The following is a 7,500-nucleotide window of genomic DNA, read 5'->3' on the forward strand; positions in this document are numbered from 1 at the left end:
TCGCTTCAGCCACCTTCGCCTTCGTCTTCTTCAATTCGAGTTGTGGGCGGCTGGGTTGATTGCGGGTATCGTCTTCCCTGTCTGCTGAATACTTCTTCAATTGGCTGACATGGAAGACGTTGTGGATCTTCGACCACGGCGGCAGCTCCAACTTGTATGCTACCGTCCCAATACGCCTAAGGACCGGCAAAGGACCAACATATTTCTCCATCAACCGAGGATCTCTCCCCCTTGATGACTTTGACAATCTCGGATCCGGGACCTTCACCAGCACCAGGTCTCCCGCCTTGAACTCAACGAAGCGGCGATTCTGATCTGCATACTTCTTCATCCGCTTCTGAGCTGTCTCCAGGCAACTTTTGGCGATATCAACATTTTGCTTCCACTCCTGGGAGAAACTTCGAGCAAGAGGGGATCTCACACTTTGTGGGATGTCAAGAGTGTGAGGAAGGAGCGGCTGCTGCCCAGTGACGATTTCAAAAGCGCTCTTGTTAGTCGAAGAGCTCTTTTGAGCATTGAAATACAGCTGAGCGACATCCAGGAGCTTCACCCAATCCTTCTGCGTACCTCGCACAAAGTGCCGAAGGTAGTCCTCCAACATAGAATTAAAGCGTTCTGTCTGACCATCGGACTGTGGATGATAGCTCGAGCTCATGGAAAGTGTGGACCCGAGGAGTTTGAACAACTCGGTCCAGAAGACGCCAGTGAAACGGGAGTCACGATCACTGACAATATCTTTTGGCAGTCCCCAATGTTTGACGATGTGCTTGAAGAAGAGATGAGCCGTCCCTTCTGCTGTAACGTGTTTGGGTGCTGCGATGAATGTAGCATATTTTGACAAACGATCTACCACGACGATAATAGAGCCTAAGTCCCCGACTTTAGGCAATCCAGAGATGTAATCCATGGAGACGCTCTCCCATGGACGCTTTGGGATGGGAAGTGGTTGCAGCAAACCAGCCTTCTTCTGATGGTCTGCCTTGTCCTGCTGACAAATCAAGCAAGTGCGGACATACGTCTCGACATCGTCCCGCAGTTGTGGCCAATAGTAGGCCCTCTTCACCAAGGCAAACGTGCGCTCCTGTCCTTGGTGTCCCGCCCAAAGTGTGTCGTGGCATTCGGAAAGAAGTGATTTCCTTAGGTCCCCGCCTCTCGGAATATATACGCAGTCTCCCTTGGTCATCAACAATCCATCCTCGATCCAAAAGTGTCGAGCCTTGCCCTGCTCGACAAGCCGAATCAGGCCTTGCGCTGCGGGATCACTCGGTAGTAACTCCCGCACCTGATCCTTCACAGAGATAGCGGCCGCGCTAGAGGAGAGCGCTGCTATCGACTCCAAGTTCGCCAAGTCCGCCCTGCGGCTCAAGGCGTCAGCTGCGTGGTTGCTGGAGCCGGCCCGGTACTCCAACACAAAGTGAAACTCTGACAACAACTCCTGCCAACGTGCCTGCCTACTGGTCAGCTTCGGCTGCGACATGAAATGACTCACTGCAGTGTTATCCGTCCTGACCACGAAGGGAGAGCCTAACAAATAGTGTCGCCATAGTCGAACGCAATGAACTACGGCCAACAACTCCTTCTCGTGCACTGAATAACGTCGTTCAGCATCCTTCAACTTTCTGCTCTCAAAGGCAACTGGATGGCCATCTTGCATCAGAACTCCTCCTAAAGCAAAGTCTGAAGCGTCTGTCTCCACCAAGAATGGCTTTGACATATCTGGTAAGGCCAACACAGGATCTGTCATCATCGCTCTCTTCAAATCATCGAAGGCTACTTGGCATTGGGGTGTCCAATTCCAAGTCTCCGTCTTCTTCAGTAAGTCTGTCAAAGGCCGTGCGATCGCGGAGTAGTCCTTCACGAAACGCCGATAATAGTTCGCCAAGCCAAGAAATGAGCGCAAGTCATGAACATCGCTCGGCGGTCTCCACTCCTCGATAGCCTGTACTTTCTTGGGATCCATCCGAATGCGTCCTCTCTCCACGATGTGTCCCAAGAAACTGATAGTCTCCCGAGCAAACGAGCACTTCGACACCTTCACGTACAGCTCGTGCTCGCGGAGTCTCGTCAGAACCTGCCGCAAATGGTCCTCGTGCTCGGCCAAGGTTCTGCTGTATATCACAATGTCGTCCAGGTACACCACCACAAACTCATCAAGAAAACCGTGAAGTACCTGGTTCATCAAGGTGCTGAAGGTTGCGGGAGCGTTAGACAGGCCGAAAGGCATGACAAGAAACTCGAAAGCTCCGTACCTCGTGACAACTGTCGTCTTCGCCTCATCACCCTCCTTGACTCGGACTTGCCAATAGCCCGACCTCAAGTCTATCTTCGTGAAGTAGTTCGCTCCACTCAAACGGTCGAAGCAGTCTGCCACCAACGGTATCGGGTACTTGTTCTTCACAGTGATCTTGTTCAGTGCCCGATAGTCACAACACAGGCGTAGGGAGCCGTCGGCCTTCTTCTGAAACAGGACCGGCGCTCCATACGGTGACTTCGCGGGTTTGATGATTCCGCTCTCCAACATATCCTTCAACTGCTTCCTAAGCTCCACAAGCTCAGGTTGCGACATTCTGTACGGTGCCCTGGCGGGCGGCCTCGTGCCAGGCACCAACTCAATCTCGTGATCCACTGCCCTCTTCGGCGGTAGCTTCCGAGGCAGCTCGTCTGGCATCACGTCTTCAAACTCCATCAACAGTTTCTTAATGCCGCCCGGGATGGGCCCTGACACCTCTTCTATTTCATCAAGGCAAAGAGTGCACAAGTAGGATGGTTCATTCCGCTTGCGACCCTTCTCAAACTGCATGGCCGACAAATTCCTCTCTCCAGTACGTCCGGCCAAGGTAGGGATGACACACGGTTTCGCTCCCATCATCATCAGTGAGTCGACATGAGGTAGAACAGCTGTGCGTGTATCCCGTAGAAATTCAAGCCCGAGGATAAGCTTAAAATCGTCCATTACCACCACCGAAAGATTGGTCTTTCCTTCATAAGCACCAACCTTAATCTGCACAGACTTGGCTACACCGGCAATGGGTTGTGCAGCCGAGTTGATCGCCTTCACACGCCCAACTCCCTTCTCCAGCACGAGCCCGAGTCTCGCCACTTCGGCGCTCGCAAGGTAGTTGTGAGAGGCTCCAGTGTCGATCATGGCTCGAATCGGCTTGCCATGAATCTTCACATCAACCCTTTCTTCCGTGGAATCCGGGGCTGAACTTCTTCTTCTTTCTGTTCCGGCTGTTCCACAGTAAGAGCCGGGACAGTCTTTTTCGCAAGGGGTGGCACAACTCTCTTCGCCGCCACCATAGAGACTGTGTTGCACCATTGGGATACGGCCCCCAAATTGTCTTCATCCTCCTCCGTGCCATTCTCACCACCTGCCTCTGCTTGTGGCTCCACACTCCTTGAGGATGATGCATTGTCGGCAAAGGTCCTTGCCAATGCATTCAACACCCGTCTCTTCGGGCAGTCGCGATACCCATGCGGACCATCGCAGAAGAAACACCCTCTCCTCCTCTCGGGTGCTCCCTGCTTGTTCTCTTGGGGCCTGTTCCTGTCTGAACCGCCCTGTGAGCCATTCTGAGCGTGGGGTCTCTGGTCTCCCCCACCTCTGTTGAAGATATTCCTGAACGATTTCATCCCATTCGACTTATTCTGTGCAGGACCAGACGTCACCTGCCTATCCTTCCGAGCCTCTTGGTTGAAATCTGCCAGGCGCTCGGCCGCTATAATAGCCGAACTCAAATCAGTCACTCGTTGCCTCTGCAACTCGTTTCTCGCCCATTGTTTCAAGCCTTCCATGAAAGTGAACAGCTTGTCTGCCTCCGACATGTCTCGGATGTTCAGCATCAGCGCTGAGAAAGCTTTGACATATTCCCGCACGGAACCTGTATGTTCAAGCTTTCGCAATGCCCTCCTGGCATTGTACTCCACATTCTCGGGGAAGAACTGCTCTCTGATCGCCTCCCGTAGAAGAGCCCACGTGTCGAGCTGTATTTGATGAGCCTGGATTTCCGCAAACTTGGTCTGCCACCACAGCTTTGCGTCACCAGTCAGGTACATGGTCGCAGTCGCAACCTTCCTTGCCTCGTCCCGCACGTCTGCCGCAAGGAAGTACTGGTCCATGTCGAAGAGGAAGTTCTCGACCTCCTTCGCATCACGCTCACCGCTATAGGCCTTCGGTTCTGGTATTCGAAGCCTAGCACTGGGGTCGTGAGCAACCATAGGCGTGCTACCCACTGCACGCTGGAGCAGTCCGATCTGAATGGACACCTGCTCCATGTCACGCCGCATATCGGCAATGCTGTCGTTTCCGAATACGCCAGCCATCTCCTGAATCACCTGCCGACATTCGTCCAACTCCGAATTCAGCACCGTGATCTCAGATTCCAGGGAAGAGACCTTCGTCTCCAATTCCACCAACCGGGAGTGTCCGTCCTCCGGGTTCTCAGCTCTCTCGCTGGATGAAGCTGCGGCATGTCGCGGGCTTTGCGGATCTTGCCCTGATGCCTTCGCAGCAGTAGCGGTGCGCCTCGGCCCCATCGTGGCACGAGGCTCTGATACCACCTCTCACGAGGCGCCTATCACACAGCGCGTCGTGTGGCTAGTAGTCCGCTGACTACGTCCGCCAATACCTCCGCTCGGCACAAATGCAGCGCGCCGAATATATCAGAGTCGGGAGGAACAAATCACAAAACAGTAAATTGCGCACGCGGATTCAGAAAACCAAATTGCATTGAACTGAAAATGCGTATACAATGATCAACGATGCTAGAGCAAGGGGTTCGCCTTGAGGGGGACTCCAACACGTCACTAAACCAAGCTTCTTGAACTCATTCCCCCCTATAATAGGCTTAAAAAAATAAATCCTATTGTCTACACTAGACACTAGAAAAGCTGAAATTTGCAACTCAAGAGGCATAACGTCCCCTTGAGGAATCTAAACAACAGAAAGCAAATAACACAGCAGTAACAAAGCAATAAAAGGCCTACACCTAAGACTCTCACACAGTTGGGTGTCCGTCGTCTGTCGATGAAGGCTGAGTGGTCGGCCATGTAGAACGGTTGAGTGGCCGAAGTGCGCGTCACGGGGGCCTAGTGTGCGGGCAGCCCGTGACACCGTGTCAGGATTGGGTAATTTGCGCGTCTGCTGCCTTCCTTGGATGTGGTAGCCGTTTCTCAGGCTCCCTCTCCGGAATCGAACCCTAATTCTCCGTCACCCGTCACCACCATAGTAGGCCACTATCCTACCATCGAAAGTTGATAGGGCAGAAATTTGAATGATGCGTCACCGGCACGAGGGCCGTGCGATCCGTCGAGTTATCATGAATCATCGCAGCAACGGGCGGAGCCCGTGTCGACCTTTTATCTAATAAATGCATCCCTTCCGGAAGTCGGGGTTTGTTGCACGTATTAGCTCTAGAATTACTACGGTTATCCGAGTAGCAGGTACCATCAAACAAACTATAACTGATTTAATGAGCCATTCGCAGTTTCACAGTCTGAATTAGTTCATACTTACACATGCATGGCGTAATCTTTGAGACAAGCATATGACTACTGGCAGGATCAACCAGGTAGCATTCCTCACCGACTCCGCCGCCCGCATGGGACGAGCCCAAAACGGTGGCGGGCGTCGTTCGCACGAAGCGCCGAACGCTTGCTTTCGGGGCAAACAGAGGCCGAGGCCCTCGTACCCACCGTGTGTTCCGCATCCGAGAGATTGGGCGACGACGCAATGGGCCAACGACCCGGGCACGTGCGGCCGTGCGCGGGACGTGGGACACAGCGGGCGCCTTGAGGTCCACCCCGCGCCGCGGCCCCGAGGGGTGCAGCGTAGGGCGAAAACGGGACGTTCGGGACAATGGAATGCCTTCGCGATAGGTATGCAGCACAGGAAACCGACCGCGGCCAAGGCAGGAGCGCGCTTGGGCCGACGACTGAAGCGGCTTGCGGGGGATGTTGTCGCTGCCCGAGCAGGGATCCAACATGCCCACACACGCCAATCACCACTCACGCGCCCATTACGTACGCAATGCCCGAGCACACAAGCCAACGCCCGCCGTCCCACGACGCATTCGAGCGTCGCGGCAGGCGAACGGCAGCAAGCACGCCCAAGCATGCCCCGGTAGGCACGAAGATTCGGGACGAAGCACGAGTTGGGAACCGAGGAGCACAAACCTAGGGACCGGACCGACTTGCCTGTGCGACGCCTCCACTTTCGCAGGCGACGGGCTACTAGCAAGCGCACCCAAAAGCATACCCCAGCTCCCGAGCGGGAGCCTTGCATGCCGGGATTGCCGACACTTCGCCAGCCACGTGCTACTGATCTCGGGGTCGCGTGCAACGGACGACGATGACCGCACCCGCCCTGTGTGGGTGCCACCGGGAGCCGACGGGCGGGGGTGCAAGCCGTCGCCGGCCGCCCTTGACGCCTCCATGTTCGCAGGCAACGGGCTACTAACAAGCGCACCCAAAATCGGGATTGCCGACACTTCGCCCACCACAAGCTACTAATTTCAGCGTCGCAAGCCACAAGCGGCGACAAGCACCCCCGACCGTCGAATCCCGACGATACCCACATCGGTCCGCTTATGCGGGGGGAGGCCGACAAGCATAAGCGGACCGACCGACCAACCTTTGCTTGGACGGGGCTTGTGTTGGCCATGTTTTAGCAAATCGCAATCGAAGCACGCCCCCGACGGCTTGCCGTTGCGGACGGGAAGGCATTCGGCGCACACGATGCAAATGGGCATCGGCCGCACGCAACACCGTAGACCCCCGCTCAAGCGCCCCGCCGGAGTCCCTCGCCGGACTCTCGCCGCCAAAACAAGGCCAACACAAGCCACGCCCAAGCCATGAGGACGGCCGAGGCTTGGGGGCTGCGGGGGGGCCGCCTTGCCCCTGCCCGCCCCCAGCGCCCAGACCCCCCTCAAGCACCCTCCTCCCCCTATAATAGGCTTAAAAAAAAAAGGCTTGTGACAGAAGTAGACATTGAAAGGGTTGAGCAACGCACTTTTTTGCATTTTTGAAGCATTTTAACGTATTTTTGCATGAAAATTTGCACGTCACCTCAAAATCACATGATTAATTCATTTTTGTTGAAATATTTTATTTTTGAGTTATGAAAATATTTATTTAATTATTTTAATTATTAAAAAAATAATAAAAAAAGGGAAAAATCGGTAAAAAAAGGAGGGTTCACGTTCAAATCCCTTGTTTTCCAACAAAAATATTATGCATACATGAGCATTACGTATTCATGATCACTTCCGTACGAGTTATCAGATGGAGCAACATCGATGTTTTTTGGGAACGCCCTGTCAGTTGTCTTCCCACAATCATCAAAATCGGACAAACAAGCTTCGCGATGTTTCGAGACCCGACAAATAAGCCGTGGGCAAGATGTCTTTGCATTCTAAAGTCATCATTGGGACGAGTGTTGCAAATGTTTCGGAAAAACGGCGTGATCGAAGGCGACGGCCACGAGAGTAGTGCCGGACGGCA

This window comes from Sesamum indicum, linkage group LG12, assembly GCF_026168435.1.
Source record: "Sesamum indicum cultivar Baizhima isolate 11 linkage group LG12, ASM2616843v1, whole genome shotgun sequence".
Taxonomy (NCBI): domain Eukaryota; kingdom Viridiplantae; phylum Streptophyta; class Magnoliopsida; order Lamiales; family Pedaliaceae; genus Sesamum; species Sesamum indicum.